The sequence below is a fragment of the Schistocerca piceifrons genome, chromosome 1, assembly GCF_021461385.2.
Source record: "Schistocerca piceifrons isolate TAMUIC-IGC-003096 chromosome 1, iqSchPice1.1, whole genome shotgun sequence".
Taxonomy (NCBI): Eukaryota; Metazoa; Arthropoda; class Insecta; order Orthoptera; family Acrididae; genus Schistocerca; species Schistocerca piceifrons.
This window is the reverse complement of record NC_060138.1, coordinates 976,658,638-976,677,803: the sequence shown is the minus strand read 5'-3', so window position 1 is coordinate 976,677,803 and position 19,166 is coordinate 976,658,638. Positions and strand designations below refer to the sequence as shown.

Below are 19,166 nucleotides of genomic sequence, written 5' to 3'. Positions count from 1 at the left end.
CGGCCGCGGTGGTCTAGCGGTTCTAGGCGCTCAGTCCGGAACCGCGCGACTGCTACGGTCGCATGTTCGAATCCTGCATGGATGTGTGTGATGTCCTTAGGTTAGTTAGGTTTCAGTAGTTCTAAGTTCTAGGCGACTTGTGACCTAAGATGTTGAGTCCCATACTGCTTAGAGCCATTTGAACGATTTTTATGTGTCTCTGTTGGTGACACATAGTACTGATACTAATGATGGACATTAGTTGACCCGGAATTAAATTTTAATCGTATGATAAACACCTCCACGAAGATCGATAAATCGCCCCTTCACATCCCTTCAGAATGTACTATTGCAACGGTAAGATGCGAATTAAACTTTGGATGCCTCATTGATCAGAATACCTAAGATATTGTGTCGTTTACAAAACTCCGATCGAGTTTGCTCAAAAGATATAAGTGGTCCAGCCGGCCGATGCAACACGTGCACTAATCTGTCGCTAAGACGGGTGCGAGCGCGGCAGTAGCGTAGTGTAGGGTAGGGTAGGGTATGGAGTTGGACGCCGGCCCCGGCGCACGCGCAGATCGGTCGCAGCCGCCGGCGGCGAAGCGCTCGCCGCCCAGAGCGGCAGTGTGGCGCTGACGCGACGCGAGCGCAGAGAAGCGGCGCTGCCCAGCCCGGCCCAGCACGGCACGGCACGGCTCGCACCCACGGCGAGAGGCGCGCGCGCTACGCGACGCCACTGTCCGTCGCGTACCCTACCCTGCCCTGACCTGAACCGAGGACCTCCGCTTGCAAGTAAGTGCTGGTGCCGTCTCCAGGCACCTGCTCACCGCAACAACCTTTCTCTACTACAGAGCGTTTCCCTATTTCTCCCCCTCTTGCACGAAAACTTGAGAAAATATTAGTCGGCTGCAAATGTTGTCAAACATGCTCTTGACGTAAAGTTACACATCTCACGAAACGTAAAGGTGTGGCTACCTATGACTACCTGCTTAATCTGAGTCTTAACGTTGAACAAGTGTCTGTCAGTAAAAGTGAAGACTCGAAGTGACACCTTCACACAGTCTCAGCTGTTACTTAAAGGTAGGCCATATTCACTGCTAATATTCTGGGATACTGCAGTTTGCAAGAGAGACTAAGGGTACGCAAGACTGAGTGTAAAACTACTGCGCTTTTAAATGTAAAGAACGACACCACGAGTGATCACAGATTCATCTGAAAGAACATTGTGCTAGAAACTCTGCTAAATTTTAACCTTGCAGCCACTCAATTAAAGAAGCCTAGTATCTCCTGCAACTGACTACCATAGTGATGTCTTATCCTCCTTGCACATCATAATAGGCCTTATTGACAGATACAAGAGTTATGATTGTGATGAACCAGATTAATGGTTAATTACTCATTCTACTACCAGACACAAACAATCATAAACATATAACACATTAGACAACATTACAACGTGACTTTCTTGCATTGTTTTCCGCCAGTCTCTGGCGCTATGTTGCAGAATTGTTACATTTCTGTTTGCTGAGCTGAAGGCTTAAAGCGATATAAGGATTCCGAAGATACTCAGCTGACGACGAGTCCTGCGGAACGTATCACATAGTAATGTTATTAAGCTATGATGTTACCATAACTGTACGTACCTGGTATCAAACGTTACGAATCACAATAATGCAAATCCAGGGACATCGTCCACAGAATAATTTATGTGACCATTTCTTTTTTACGTACCCTTCAGTCTATATTCATTCGTGTTTTAAAAAATTGCAAGAGCAATAATGTAATAAACTGATTGCATATGAAGATTGTCGCTCAGAGCGCAACCTGCTATTCTTACTGCTAATTGTTTATAAAACTATCTTAAAGAGTGCTCTCTATCATGCTCCTGACATTGTATAAACACAGTAACAATTTAAATACGCAACAGTTAAAGGTAAGATGAAAACAGTTCGTTTAGCGAAAGCTTTTACTGAGAAATGTAGTTTCGTTCGAGGTCACATTGTGATGAACAGTCGATGACACAAAAGCTACTGTTCACAACATTTTTTCCTGTTGCTCCACAAAGCTTCGCAATATGAACAGTCCTTGGCTAAAATATCACAAAAAAGTGCTGATGTACCTGAAATGAAACACATCCATATGATAGTCAATAATCTTCCACGAAATGTTAATTTCACAGAACGCGATAGCTCATACGAATAGAAGATGCTCTGAATGCGAATGACAATGAAAGAATAGCGGACTTCCCGAATTTTCCTTTATTTGCCAGTTCCATGTATCCACACTGCTCCGTGGCTGTCACAGATTTGTACCGTCAAGGACTAAGATACTCATCCCTACAAGCGTGATTAGTTACGACATGTCTTACGCGAATTCAGTTTCTTCTAAAGTAGAAAATGTTTATTGTACAGTAAGTACTTATAAAAGTCATTGCTCGGCACAAATATGCCGAGCATTACTGTGTCGTCGTAATTTAAATTATAATTAAATTATAATTATTCCATTGGAGAACAATAATTATTGTTCTCAAATGGATAGGGGACGTCGGTTCATCTAGGCTGAAAACACGTAGGATTTTTTTTATAGTGTACAACACTTATAACGAATTCATTTGGAAGGAATATTCGGTTAATTTTATGCAAAATGTCCTACATTTTCGTTGCTTCATGTGTGAAATGAATTAGAGACAAAGAGTGTCTACCCTTTTGCAACTGTCGCTCCTTTGCAATACTTTTTATTGGTGTATTAGATGGAATTAGTACATTGGAAGGGGGTGCTTTAAAATGTGGTGATTGCTTATACGGCACTGTAGACATAATTATAAGAAAACTAATTGACAAAGTGTGGTGTTAGATACAATACAACTCAGCAATTTCTGGATGATATTCGACGAAATGTAAAGACAGACGGGTTATTGGCCTCAAGTTTTACAAAGTAATTTGGTAAAGCCTCAGTGCAATCTTTCAGATGCTATCAAGGAATGATAAAAAGTCTCCGTTATAGATGCTTCAGCCGAATTTAGTTCCTCGTCTCCGCCTGCCTGCCCTAAAATGTTTCTGAAATTCCTATACCTCTTTGTCACCTTGCGAGATACAGTAATTAGTTTTCCACAGGTCATAATTAAGCGCTTTTGGGGCAGACTCATTACGAAACTCGTATTAAACTTCGACCTACGGCTCGCTGGTGTTGAAAGCAAACAAAGTACACGCAGCAAGACGAGGGAAGCCGCAGACGTTCCGGAATATAGGGAACTCTGTTGGCAAAGAGCTCTTCGCCAGCTTTGATGCACTACTCGTGGCCTTACACCTGGTCGGGATCAACGAACGGATACGCCGTTTCATTGCTTTTACGGCTCTGACGTGATCAAAGTATTCCGCGTCAGTGAATGAAACAAAACCTGACCTTCTAATTACTTTCAAAGAGTATTCTCTCCAAACGAAATTAGCATTTAACTCCTAGCCGAAGATTTTTACACTGATACCAATGATCTAGGCATACGAATTAGTAAAGAAGAAACAGCTAGTTTTTACAAAGGCTTTCATTTGCCAGTAGTAATACATGATTACAAGAGTAATGCCTTATTTCTCATAAGTATTAAACTTTGATATGTTGCTAATGATCCCGCGGGACTTCATTATTTCGACGACAGTAAATAAGATGCCTGCACAGTAAATTTCTTCAACATAAAATTAATTGGAATAAAGCATGTATCATTAGAAGTTTACTGATCTGTCTATCAGTAAAGATATCACTGCGAGATTTTGTTTCAAACAATAGTGAAAAACTCGTCGATATTCAGTACACTCTTAAAAATAAAAGTTCCAGAAGGCTTTTGACACATACACTGAATACATTTCCAATTTATGATGGATATTTCATTAAGCCGTTTTACTACCCTTAAATATTTCATTTTTTTAAACATCAACGCACAGGTGTCTGGACTGTACCAGTTGTAAGTTATTTGGCAGCAACATTTAAAATCGTTCACTTTTAAGCCACTGATGGATGTAAAAGTTCTTTTGCAGCATGTGAAAAAATTTTTTTCTTAAACGAATTTGTAAACAGTACTAAATTTTTCAGACCACTGAAAATGTTCATGTTCAGTAACATTTAACGTTAATTGAGTAGATAGTGTCGCAGTGAATGAACTGGATTACTCAACTTTATACACTTATAATGTAAGGGTTCCAATAAGTTAATGAACAGTTATAGTGTAAGGGTTCCATAAAGTTAATGAACAGTTCAATCGAGAATTATGACTGGCAATAGCATAACACCCGTGAACTATTTTTAAATTGTTCAAAAATACAGTGCATGTGGAAGGACTCTATAATTGGGGAAGTTGACTAACATAGCCACGCGTTATTCCTTTGGGTTTACGCTTTCCTACCTATAACTAATTCTACCATATATTTATTTAGTTCATTGTCTCAAGCGAAAAATTGTTTTCTGATTTACATTGAAGGACACGTTTACGTTCACTGTGGCTTTACGTAAATAACTCCCGCGTTTCGGCTTCTCGCTGTGCTCGTATCAGCTTCAATAAGGGGAATACCGTTATGAAATTTTCCAAAGACACTGGAGATTAAAAATATTTATTGCAAATTTCGGCCGTTTTTTGAAACAAATATTTCTATTTCTTGCAGTCTGCACAGGTAATTTAACATTTTGGATCTGAAATATTCGTTAACATGTTACATTAAACGTCAAGAAAGTTACTATTTCACGTACTGTGCAAGGATCTACATCTACATCTACATCTACATTGATACTCCGCAAGCCACCCAACGGTGTGTGGCGGAGGGCACTTCACGTGCCACTGTCATTACCTCCCTTTCCTGTTCCAGTCGCGTATGGTTCGCGGGAAGAACGACTGTCTGAAAGCCTCCGTGCGCGCTCTAATCTCTCTAATTTTACATTCGTGATCTCCTCGGGAAGTATAAGTAGGGGGAAGCAATATATTCGATACCTCATCCAGAAACGCACCCTCTCGAAACCTGGCGAGCAAGCTACACCGCGATGCAGAGCGCCTCTCTTGCAGAGTCTGCCACTTGAGTTTATTAAACATCTCCGTAACGCTATCACGGTTACCAAATAACCCAGTGACGAAACGCGCCGCTCTTCTTTGGATCTTCTCTATCTCCTCCGTCAACCCGACCTGGTACGGATCCCACACTGATGAGCAACACTCAAGTATAGGTCGAACGAGTGTTTTGTAAGCCACCTCCTTTGTTGATGGACTACATTTTCTAAGCACTCTCCCAATGAATCTCAACCTGGTACCCGCCTTACCAACAATTAGTTTTATATGATCATTCCACTTCAAATCGTTCCGTACGCATACTCCCAGATATTTTACAGAAGTAACTGCTACCAGTGTTTGTTCCGCTATCATATAATCATACAATAAAGGATCCTTCTTTCTATGTATTCGCAATATATTACATTTGTCTATGTTAAGGGTCAGTTGCCACTCCCTGCACCAAGTGCCTATCCGCTGCAGATCTTCCTGTATTTCGCTACAATTTTCTAATGCAGCAACTTCTCTGTATACTACAGCATCATCCGCGAAAAGCCGCATGGAACTTCCGACACTATCTACTAAGTCATTTATATATATTGTGAAAAGCAATGGTCCCATAACACTCCCCTGTGGCACGCCAGAGGTTACTTTAACGTCTGTAGACGTCTCTCCATTGATAACAACATGCTGTGTTCTGTTTGCTAAAAACTCTTCAATCCAGCCACACAGCTGGTCTGATATTCCGTAGGCTCTTACTTTGTTTATCAGGCGACAGTGCGGAACTGTATCGAACGCCTTCCGGAAGTCAAGAAAAATAGCATCTACCTGGGAGCCTGTATCTAATATTTTCTGGGTCTCATGAACAAATAAAGCGAGTTGGGTCTCACACGATCGCTGTTTCCGGAATCCATGTTGATTCCTACATAGTAGATTCTGGGTTTCCAGAAATGACATGATACGCGAGCAAAAAACATGTTCTAAAATTCTACAAGAGATCGACGTAAGAGATATAGGTCTATAGTTTTGCGCATCTGCTCGACGACCCTTCTTGAAGACTGGGACTATCTGTGCTCTTTTCCAATCATTTGGAACCCTCCGTTCCTCTAGAGACTTGCGGTACACGGCTGTTAGAAGGGGGGCAAGTTCTTTCGCGTACTCTGTGTAGAATCGAATTGGTATCCCGTCAGGTCCAGTGGACTTTCCTCTATTGAGTGATTCCAGTTGCTTTTCTATTCCTTGGACACTTATTTCGATGTCAGCCATTTTTTCGTTTGTGCGAGGATTTAGAGAAGGAACTGCAGTGCGGTCTTCCTCTGTGAAACAGCTTTGGAAAAAGGTGTTTAGTATTTCAGCTTTACGCGTGTAAGAAAGAATGTTTAGAAGCCTTTCCAAACTAAACAACGCAATGAGACAAGAAATTAATTAGACTCGAGAATCTGTAAACTGTTATCAGTAATTTTTTATTATTACATGTTTCTTCGTTTTTCATTCAGCTGTCATGTACCGTAGTACGCATTATTACTGAGGTGAATTGTTTGGTGGTACACATTCCGGATTGAAGCGGTTTATGCTGTAAACAACGTGCACAGTGAGTGGCGCGGAGAGTAAATACTGCCGTCGTCATACGCACACGTGGGGCTGGGTTCGATGCCAGCATTGTTTACGCGTTTCCATTGTACATCCCAAGCAGTGTCCATAACCCCAGGTGCGTACTGTGCAACGCTTTCGGCTGCTGTCTATTGAATCCTCAATTCGACATCTGTTGTGAAAGTTGTTCACCTGTAGAAATGCAGTTATATTCCACACGGGTGTTTCTTTCTCACAGACTAGCTGAGGTGTTTGGAATCGTGAAAGAATATTTTTGATTTGAGGTATTATTCGATGAACGATTGGACCAGAGTGAAACATTTATGAGAGTAATTTGAACTGAGAGCTGGAGTCAGTTTTTCGACGGGTGTTAAAAACACTAATATATTGACTTTAAATGTAAAAAAAAAAAACTTGGAATCCTCTTGTATCGTTAATGGCTGAGAGATTGTGTGCTAAATATAACTTCCTATTATCACTGTTTCTGACTTCGTCGACTCCATAAATGTATCCATATTGTAACGGCTTCGCTAACTCTCCGTCTCATATCACTGATGCAACTTGAACGCTATGGAACTGTACCATTGTCAGAACCTCCTTTTAAATTATTAATACTTTATCACCAATGATGTAAAATTCCTAGTTAAAATAATGAAGATAGACGTCCGGTGTTCTGAGAACTTTTCATAACATAATTTAGTGGTTCAAATGGGTCTGAGCACTATGGGACTCAACATCTTAGGTTATAAGTCCCCTAGAACTTAGAACTACTTAAACCTAACTAACCCAAGGACATGACACACACCCATGCCCGAGGCAGGATTCAAACCTTCGACCGCAGCAGTCTCGCGGTTCCGGACTGCAGCGCCAGAACCGCACGGCCACCGCGGCCGGCGATAATTTAGTGTTTCTTTTTAATTTAAGTATTACGTCCTCTTATATTCATTCCATTTTGCGTCGAACTGATGTCGATTTGCAGTCGCTATGACTTATGTCTTCCCACGCAATATCGCCTAGTAATATGGTCTATTAAAAAATCGCTTTATGCCTAAACTGTAACCTGCCAACAAATGAATTCAAGACATAAAATTAAACAAAACTCAAGAAAATTAAAAGGAAATATAGCAATATATCGCCTGGTTTAAAAGAAGAAAACTTGAGCTTATCTAAAGATGAGCTGCTTTCCTTTCCCAGTAATGATGCTAGAGGTAAGTTAATGTCAGAACTTTAAAACGCATATAAATCAGTTGCAAAATCGCAAAACTTCTGAATGTTTCTGCCTTAATCGATTTCATGACGGGTCTGCAGAACCGAAAAGTAATGTGTAGTTTTAAATGATAATGATATGGATAATGGTGTTGGTGGTGGTTGTGGTGGTGGTGGTTGTCATGTGGCTATTGTCCTTAGAGCAATCCATTCGACCTGTCCTGCCTCGGGCATGGATGTGTGTGATGTCCTTAGGTTAGTTAGGTTTAAGTAGTTCTAAGTCTAGGGGACTTATGACCTAAGATGTTGAGTCACATAGTGCTCAGAGCCATTCGACCTGATGCCATTTAGATTGACGGTCTGTCCCTATACTTATTTTATCAAGCAGCTCCGCATTTGGTCTAATGAAACTGTGACGTATAACATTACTTTGTACAGCAAAAACTACTAGCGGCTGAGTGGAGCAGGCTCGTCTGGGCAGTTTACTGTACGCATCGTGCCGTGCCTGGTCGCCATACTTCTGCTAGGTTGTCGGCAGAATTGGATTTAGTCTTTAACATTACATTCGACAACCAGAGCATTTGTACTTGGTAAATGCATGGTAAACACTGCGCTGTCTTACAGTATATTCATTCACAACCGGTCTCGATCACTGATCATCTTCAGAGTGGAAAAATATTGTGACAGCTTCACATGTCATACGTGCTATTTAACCAGAAAAGATGACATAGCTGACTTGCAAACAACAGAAAGAGATACTTCACGCCTTATACCGGCTTAATCAAACAGCAAACATTAAAAATGAAGCCACGTGACATCAGTAAGTGCACAGCCCCATTGCTCAGGCACAGCAACATCCAGCAGGTTAACACAAACCCAAATTATTATAACGCAAAATCAACTGTAGTCTGTTTGGCGAAGTACCTACCGCTTCCCATGACAGATTTTAAAAAAGGCAGTCTTTTTGAGGTAGGGGTCAGCTGCGACAAATGCCCCTGAAAGTCGTAACAGTCTGTTCGGGGCCAGAGGTGCGTAAATCTCGTGGACTGGAGCCATTGTGGCTAGGGAACAATAAGCGTGTTCTTCATCAGCCAGGTATGGCCAAGTAAAACCGCCGCCTTTTACTGCGCCAGAGGTGCGACACAATCGAGAAAATAACTAACAGCAGTGCGAAGAACGTCAGGCCCGATACACAAGGTATTTATAACTTGCTGAATGAGAGCTGCAGTTCCTGCACGCCGCACATAAAGCAACGTATGTCTGAAGCAACAATAAATCTGCCGAGAGATACCGGCAGTTCACAGCGGCTTTTACGCCGTTTCCTTTAACAAAATCTTCGAAGGAAAATACGCGCACGTCACCCGAAATTTTTGGTCTTAGTTCAAGGACACCGCGCATAGGCTAATCTGAAGTTTTATCGGGCTCCATCACGAAGTATGTGCGATCAAGACTACATGAAACAAATAGAGCGCCGGCGGAGTGTTGTGAGACTAATGTCTTGAGCATTGACGTCGTTAGCTACCTTTGCAGACACAGCTTTAACTGATTCAGGATCTTTAAAGAATTCTTCTACTCGTAAGTGATGTAGTACTTCGTTTTTGATGTTCTCGCTATCAGCACGGTATAGTCCGCTGTTACCTTCATATTTTTAATAACACAATACAACTTCAAATAAAGGGATCGAGAATTGCGGTGTTGTGGATTAGAGTCTGGTTTCGCACTCGGGAGGTCTAGGGTTCACTTCCTCCTGGCTATCCAATTATACGTCTTCAATGACTTCCCTAAGTTGCTTAACGCAAACGCAGCAGTTTCTTCCCCCAATAATTTCTCTGTACGAACTTGTGTATCCTTTACAATAACGTTGTCATTCACGGCAAGTTAAAGCCCAGCTCTATAAACAGAAGATGATTAGAAATTTCCTTTCAAAAATGCAACCAAGTATGTAATCGTTATTATTTACTCTGAATACAAAACGTTTTCAGTGAGACTTACAGTTCAGCAACATATAGTCCTCCGTCCTATTTTGCAGTATCAGTTATTTTGTTTTGGACATCCGTTTTTATCCAGTCAGATCAATTGTTTGATTCTCAAACAAAATTGTTTGCTTTCATTTTATGGGAGTGATGCATTTGCTTACTCATTTACTACGATGAAATAATTCCTATGGCACATTACCTCTTTGATTTTGTGGTTACTGCCTGGCTAACGTACAGACAACGTTTAAACTGGAGACCGTTAACTATCAGAAGCCTTTTGCGTCCCAGTAGTCTTACGTTCACTAACTTCTGAAACATTTTTGTGTCAGTTTCGATTTTTCTATGCTGTTGCTTGGTCTTTTCTAAGCCAATACACCTTTATTTTAGGAGGGAGAATGGTGGGGCTATAGGGCTGTACAACATAAACTAGCTACAAAGGGCTCTCTGACACACATTACATGATCTAATACAATCGTGTTGTAGAAAGAACACGTGAATATTTTGCTGAATCGGTGAACATGATCGCCGGCCGGATTGGCCGAGCGCTTCTAAGCGCTTCAGTCTGGAACCGCGCGACCGCTATGGTCGCAGGTTCGAATCCTGCCTCGGGCTTTGATGTGTGTGATGTCCTTAGGTTAGTTATGTTTAAGTAGTTCCAAGTTCTAGGGGACTGATGACCTTAGAAGTTAAGTCCCATAGTGCTCAGAGCCATTTAAACCATTTTGAACATGATCATCCGGTGAAAATTGTGTAGCATACTGGAGTTATGGTCCAGGTTAGCAGCTGCATATACTGCGTTACAGATTGAAAGTTTCAGTTCAAAAACTGAAACTGAGTATGACTTACAATTCTTCACATGGCACTCTGACAAGGGGACCTCCCCATCGCACCCCCCTCAGATTTAGTTATAAGTTGGCACAGTGGGTAGGCCTTGAAAAACTGAACACAGATCAATCGAGAAAACAAGAAGTTGTGTGCAACTATGAAAAAATCAAGCAAAATATACAAACTGAGTAGCCCATGCGCTACATAGGCAGCATCATGGACAAGGGGGGCTCAGGAGCGCCGTGGTCCCGTGGTTAGCGTGAGCAGCTGCCGATCGGAAGGTTATAGGTTCAAGTCTCCCCTCTGGTGAAAAGTTTAATTTTTTTATTTTCGGACAATTCATTTGTTGCAGTTTATGTGACAAACTCTTATGTTTTCATCACTTTTTTGGGAGTGATTATCACATCCACAAGAAAAAGTAAATCGGGCAAGGTACAAGAATTTTTTTACCCATTCGCCAAGTGTACAAGTTAGGTGGGTCGACAACATATTCCTGTCATGTGACGCACTTGCCGTATAGAATATATCAGACGTGTTTTCCTGTGGAGGAATCGGTTGACCTATGACCTTGCGATCAAATCTTTTCGGTTCCCATTTTGGAGAGGCACGTCCTTTCGTCTACTAATCGCAAGGTTTTGCGGTGCGGTCGCAAAATACAGACACTAAACTTATTACAGTGAACAGAGACGTCAATGAACGAACGGACAGATCATAATCTTGCGAAAATAAAGAAAGTAAACTTTTAACTCGAGGGAAGAATTGAACCAAAGACCTTTCGATCCGCAGCTGCTCACACCAACCACGGGACCACGGGGCTCCTGAGCCCACATTGTCCTGGATGCTGCCTATATTGCGCATGAACTACTCAGTTTGTATATTTTGCTAATTTTTTTCATAGTTCCATACAACTTCTTCCTGTTTTCTCGATTGATCTGTGTTCAGTTTTTCAAGGCCTATCCACTGCGGCAACTTATAACTAAATCTGAGGGGGGTGCGATGGGGAGGTTCCCTTGTGAGAGTTAATCGTTACACAAATTTTTCAGGGGACCTTTTTTTTGTTAAGATTGCTATGGAAAACGCACAAAAAGTTGAGTATGGCTGTCGGGTATGGTGTGTGTGTTCCAGCATCTGCAGCATTGTCCTTGGTCTGTGTACGAGTCCCGATAAACCCCGCCGTTTCAATTCGTGACGCGCACGAACGAAAGTTAACCCTCCGTTCATAAAATATCTTCCGTTCGTTAGTTATTTTGGTGAAATTATATATCCTTTGTTACAAAACTTCCGTGTACGTGAACATTGTTTACACAGTCAGCAGATACTGTTTCTAAAACAGTGCAGTGTCTCAGAAATTAATGGCCTGATAGCATGTTTATTAAAGTGTATATTTCAAGTGACTGACTGCTGCTAAAAGGAAGACCAGTCTTTAACACCGCATTATGAGGCCCTCTGACTTGTCACGCTACTGTTTCCGCTTCTATTCACTTTCTTAACGTATGGCTTACCCAACAGTAAGACACCGAATCAACTATAAACGCAGCAGACGCGCACTGAATACAAATCAAACCTTCGCGGGCAGCTGCTGATGGTTGTGGCTTATGGGAACTCAGCGACGAAGTAATGAGCGTTTTGTTGTTTGATTTCGTCGTCCTCGTAGTCGTCTTCATTGCCGTCGACGTCTTCTTCCTTATTTATTTATTTATTTATTTATTGTTCCGTGGGACCACATTTAGGAGAAGTCTCCATGGTCATGGAACGAGTCAATACATGAAATTATAACACGATTGTAGAAACAGATAAAATGAAATATAAGAAACATATTCAGGCGACAAGTCGTTAGTTTAAATAAAGAAAATCAAGAATATAACACTGGAATTTGCTTAATTTTTTAGCTCTTCCAGAAGCTCCTCGAAAGAATAGAAGGAGTGAGCCATGAGGAAACTCTTCAGTTTAGACTTAAAAGAGTTTGGGCTACTGCTGAGATTTTTGAGTTCTTGTGGTAGCTTATTGAAAATGAATGCAGCAGAATACTGTACTCCTTTCTGCACAAGAGTCAATGAAGTGCATTCCACATGCAGATTTGATTTCTGCCTAGTATTAACTGAGTGAAAGCTGCTAACTCTTGGGAATAAGCTAATATTGCTAACAACAAACGACATTAAAGAAAATACATACTGTGAGGGCAATGTCAAAATTCCCAGACTATTGAATAGCGGTCGACAAGAGGTTTTCGAACTTACACCATACATAGCTCGAACAGCCCGTTTTTGAGCCAAAAATACCCTTTTTGAATCAGAAGAATTACCCCAAAAATAATACCATATGACATAAGCGTATGAAAATATGCGAAGTATACTACTTTTCGTGTTGAAATGTCACTTATTTCAGATACTTTTCCAATGGTAAATAAAGCGGCATTTAGTTTCTGAACAAGATCCTGAACATGGGCTTTCCACAACAGCTTACTATCTATCCGTACGCCTAGGAACTTGAACTGTTCTGTCTCGCTTATAACATGCCCATTCTGTCTGATTAAAATGTCAGTTCTTGTTGAATTGTGAGTTAGAAAGTGAAAAAACTGAGTCTTACTGTGATTTAGCATCAAATTATTTGCCACAAGCCACGAACTTATATCATGAACTACATTATTTGATAATGTTTCAATATTACACACAGGATCCTTCACTACCAAGGTGGTGTCATCAGCAAACAGAAATATTTTTGAATCACCTGTAATACTAGAAGGCATATCATTTATATAAATAAGAAACAGCAGTGGCCCCAGCACCGACCCTTGGGGAACGCCCCATTTAACAGTGCCCCATTGGGACTGAACATCATTACCACTCTCATATTGCGGAGGATTACCTTCTGCTTTCTGTTCTTAAAGTAGGAGACGAACCAATTGTAAGCTACTCCCCTTACTCCATAATGTTCCAACTTCTGCAGTAATATTTTGTGGTCAACACAGTCAAAAGCCTTCGTTAAATCAAAGAAAACACCTAACGTTCGCAACCTTTTATTTAATCCGTCCAAAACCTCACAGAGAAAAGATACTATAGCATTTTCAGTTGTTAAGCCATTTCTAAAACCAAACTGTACATTTGACAGCAAATTATGTGAATTTAAATGCTGAAGTAACCTAGTATATACAACCCTCTCGATAACTTTAGCAAACACCGATGGCATAGAAATAGGTCTATAATTGTCAACATTATCCCTGTCTCCCTTTTTATAAAGTGGCTTCACTACCGAGTACTTTAATCGGTCAGGAAACCGACCACTCCTAAAGGAAAAGTTACAGATATGGCTAAGTACTGAGCTAACATACGTGGAACAATACTTCAGTATTCTGCTAGATACCCTGTCATATCCATGAGAGTTCTTGGTCTTTAGTGATTTGATTATTAACTCAATCTCCCTCTTGTCAGTATCATGGAGGAGCATTTCAGGTAACAGTCTCGGAACACTTTTTTCTAAGAGCGCTATATGATTCCCTGTTGGGACTAGGTTTCTATTTAGTTCACCTGCTATATTCAGAAAGTGATTATTAAGTACTGTACATATATGCGACTTATCAGTAACACGGACATCCCCACTACGCACTGATTCTATATTCTTGACCCGTCTCTGCAGACCAGCCACTTCCTTTACGACTGACCATATGGTTTTAATTTTATCCTGAGACTTAGCTATTCTATCTGCATACCACATACTTTTTGCCTTCCTAATAACTTTTTTACGCACCTTACAATACTGTTTGTAATGGGCTGCTACATTTAGATTTTGACTGTTTCTAACGTTTTGATATAATTGCCACTTTGTTCTACAAGATATTCTTATCCCTTTAGTCAGCCACCCAGGCTGCCTGTTTGTGCTAGTACCCTGTTTTGAACGTTCTAACGGAAAGCAACTTTCAAAGAGCACGAGAAAAGTCTTGAGGAAAGCATTATATTTATTGTCTACTGTATCAGCACTATAAACATCTTGCCACTCTTGTTCCTTGATAAGGTTTACAAAAGTCTGTACAGCAACTGGATCAGCTTTCCTAAAAAGTTGGTAACTATTTTTAACATGTGTTGCAGCACAAAAATCTTTTAGACTTAAAATTTGTGCATCATGATCTGAAAGGCCATTCACCTTTTTGCTAACAGAATGCCCTTCTAATAATGACGAATGAACAAAATTATTGTCTATGGTTGTTCTACTGTTCCCTTGCACGCTCGTTGGAAAGAATACGGTTTGCATAAGATTATATGAGTTAAGGAGGTCTACCAGCATCCTTTTCCTTGCACAATCACTTATACAATTAATATTGAAGTCACCACATATAACTAACTTTTTGTATTTCCTATAAAGTGAACCAAGAACCTCCTCTAGCTTTAGCAAAAATGTTGTGAAATCAGAGTCTGGGGATCTATAAATAACAACAGTAAGAAGTTTTGCTCCACTAAATTTAACCACACCTGCACAACATTCAAACACCTTTTCAGTGCAGTACTTTTAAACATCAATTGACTCAAATGGGATACCGTTTTTCACATACATGGCTACGCCCCCACACCGCAAAGAGCTCCAAGAAAAGCTGCCAGCCAACCTGTATCCTGGTAAAGGAAGCCTCTGAATTATCTCCTTATTTAAGAAGTGTTCAGATATACCAATAATTTCAGAGTCAACATCTATAAGCAGTTCACTAACTTTATCTCTAATACCTTGTATATTTTGATGAAATATACTAATTCCCTCATTAATCGGATACCCAAGCTTTGTAGAAAGTGGTTTCTTTGTTAGAGAAACTTCCCTTAAGCAGGAATACCTATCAGCTGACGTCAGTCTAAAAAAGGTACAGCTCCAACACCCACAACTACCAGAATTTTCCCATGAGTGATCCCACCACCCCCACCTATGCTGTCACCTATAAGTTTTGCCAACCTCCCCTTCCCATACCTGTTGAGGTGCAGGCAATGTCTAGTGAAACCCGTCCTGCTGATAGACTCCGCCGACACCACTGAAATGTGACTCATGCCTTCTGTCATCAGCGCACCCCCAAGTCTCATGTTATTACGCCTGACGGCTGTATTAAGATGAGGCCGATCGTGACGCTGAAACAGTTCCACGAAATGCACATTCGTGTTGCCAGTCTGAGTGGCTATCTTTTCCAGGTCACCATCTATGTCATACTCCCCATCCCTATCAATACCATTATCAGCCCCACCCACAATCACTACCTGATCCTCTTTAGTAAAATCCCTACATAACCCCCCTATGTTAAAAGTCACCTGAGCCAATCCTGCATTAGGCTTCACATTGCTGGTGACCTGGTACTCACTCCCCAAAACTTCCTGCAACTGCTGGCCTACACCTCTACCATGAGAACTACCTAACAGCAGAACCTTCTTCTTTCTCTTAGACTTTGCAACTGTCCTAGCCACCGTAACTGCTGAGGTCTGCTGCATGCTTCCTACATCTACAGCTACTAGAGATTCCTCTCCACTAGACTCTGACAGTTGGTCATATCTATTACAAACACCAATAGTACAACTATCTGAAAATCTCCTTCTCCTAGCAGATCTCTTGCCAACAGCCAGATCCAATTCCGCAACCCCCTTCTCCCTCCTCATCCCATCTAGCTCCTCCTGTGCGTTTTTCAACTGCACCTGAAGGGCACAGATCTTACGCTCCTGCTCCTCTATCAACTTACTCTTGCTACATAACCTGCAGTTCCAAGAGAGGATCTCACCAGAATGCCCACTGGCTTCTCCGTATGCTTCTGTTTCTCCTTCTTCTTCTTCTTCTTTTTCATAACCCTCTTCATCTTCAGTCCGAAGACAAATTACACTCAGCGCATGCTCGGCTATATTGTGCAAGACGTTTGCTCTCTGCATAACTACTGCATTCTACATCAATTTGAACCTGCTTACAGCATTCAGGCCTTTGTTTTCCTCTGCATGTTTTATTCCCCTCTTCTCTCCCTCACCACTTACTTCCTTCCACTACTGAATTAAGTATTCGCTGCTGCCTCAAGATATGTCTTATCAGTATTCACTGAAGTGACGAAAATCATGGGACACCCCCTAGTATCGTGTCGGATCTCCTAGTGCAACAACTCGACGTGGCGTGGACTCCACAAATCGTTGAAAGTCCGCTGAGGAAATATTGAGTCACGGACACTCGATAGCCGTAGATTATTGAGAAACTGTAGCCGGTGAAGTATTTTGTGCATGAACTGACCTCTTGATTACGTCTCATATCGGGCTGTCTGGTTCGTCAAGACATTCGCTCGAATTGAAGAATGTTCGTCACTCCAGTCAGCCAACCAGTTGTGGCTCGGTGACATGGCGCACCGTCATCCATAAAAGTTCCATTGTTGTTTCGGAACATGAAGTTAATGAAAGGCTGAAAGTGTTCTCAAAGTAGCCGATTATTACCATTTCCAGTCAATGTTAGTTTCAGTGTGACCAGAGGACCCAGTTCACTCCATACAAACTCAGCCCACACTATTACTGAGCCAACACCAGCTTGCACAGTGCCTTGTTGACAGCTTGGGTCCAGGGCTTCGTGGTATCTGCGCCACCCTCGAACCCTACTATCGGCTCTTACCAACTGGAATCGGGACTCATCTGACCAGATCACTGCTTTCCAGTCTTCTAGGGTCCAAAAGATATGGTCACGAGCTCAGGAGAGACGCTGCAGGCCAAGTCGTGCTGTTAGGAAAGACATTCGCGTCGGTTGTCTGCTACCACAGAAAATTAACGCGCAATTTCGCCACACTTACTAACGGCTACGTCCGTCGTACGCTCCACATTGTTTTCTGCGGTTATTTCACCCATTGTCGTCTATTAGCGCCGACGACCCTACACAAACGTCGCTGCTCTCTGTGGTTTAGTGAAGGTCGTCGGCCACTGCGTTGTCCGTGAAGAGGTAATACCTGAAATGTGGTATTCTAGCCACACCTTTGACACTATGGATCTCGGAATATTGAACTCCAAAACGATTTTCGAAATGTAATGTCCCATGCGTCTAGGGCTCCAACTACTAATCCACCTCCAAAGTCTGTTAAATCCGTCTTGGCCGGCCGGTGTGACCGAGCGGTTCTAGGCGCTTCAGTCTGGAACCGCGCGACCGCTACGGTCGCAGTTTCTAATCCTGCCTCGGGCATGGATGTGTGTAAGGTCCTTAGATTTATTAGGTTTAAGTAGTTCTAAGTTCTAGGGGAGTGATGACCTCAGTACTCAGAGTCATTTGAATTTGAATTCCGTCTTGCGCCCATAAACATATCGGACACCTTTCCGCATCAGTCACCTGAGTACAAATGACAGCTCCTTCAGTGCATTAACCTTTTATACCGGGTGTACGCGATACTACCGCCATCTACGTATATGTACATCGCTATCCCATGTCTTTTGTCACCTGAGTATACATAATTTTGGAATTAAGTAGTAGCATAAAGCTCTTTTCGTACTGTTTCTATTCATTAGTTCTAATCTTTATTAATGCTAAACTTCAGTATTCTAGTGTAACCTGTGGGGCCACGGCGCCGTCTGTTTACGAGAGCCTGAAAACTATTGTTGTGATCAGCCAGAAAACGATGGAGAACATACTGACCACAGTTCCCGTCTGCAAGTCCACATTCTTCTTTTTCTCACTGAAAGAATTGCTTCTACTCTCTATTTAGTCAACACGATCAGGAACAATTATTATAAATGAAATTTTTGAGTTCTACTTGATCGACATATTTAATAAACTATCTCAAGCAAATATAGTAATATTCCTGTTAATAATAATAACATCTCTATCATAAACAGCAATACGAGCAGTTCAGAGGCGACCTCTACGGTAAGTTCCCATTAAATGGTCTTTCGCCCTGACCTCTGATGATCAAAGTTAACTGCTCGCCACGAAAGTGGAAAATAGTGTCACCACTTGCCATGTGGTTTTGTAAACGTTGCTGGAGACACAAAAACAGTTACTTCCGTGAAATCAAAGCGATCCAGGACGCTGTGCAGTTCTCGCGAGTTCACTTCCTATTTGTACTGTAAACATGCGTTTAGCTGCAGCCTGGCTGTGACGTTACCCGAGACAGCGCGTAGATCAGCGTTTGACTGATGTGGTCCAAATGGTAGCTGGGAGTGAAGTGAAGTCGTCTATAGCCTCTCTGCCTCTTTTTATATATATGTACAGTGGACGGCCGAAGAGAACACCTGTCGTCACCCGCTCTATCCTCAGGTAGCAGCATCTACATGGCCGCTCTCTCGAACTCATTTTATAACACTATTGTGCATCAATTTACAATATTCGTAATTTTTCTGTCAATGTAGTTAAGCAGGCTTCAATCACAGAAAAACCTTTACTACATATAAACTTAACCGTCTAGAATTTTTAGAACGCAACCGACGGTAGAACATGACCTCTGAACTACAACTTTAAGAGACCTTGTATTGATTTTTATTTACATCACAGTCTTTAAACTTGTTATATCTTCATTATTTAATGTGTTTAATTACATGCTGGGTTGGCCGAGCGGTTCTAGGCGCTACCGTCTGGAACCGCGCGACCGCTACGGTCGCAGG

General features: G+C 41.6%; 1 long non-coding RNA gene across 1 annotated transcript in view; it reads left to right on the top strand.

Annotated features, from left to right (window-relative positions):
* Positions 1-640: 640 nt before the first annotated feature.
* The window catches only part of LOC124803641, a 1,814,685-nt gene continuing 1,796,159 nt past the window's right edge, over positions 641-19,166 (top strand). Inside the window, exon 1 of the long non-coding RNA XR_007017227.1 lies at positions 641-774. This is a non-coding gene — a long non-coding RNA (uncharacterized LOC124803641). The remainder of the gene's footprint in view (positions 775-19,166) is intronic.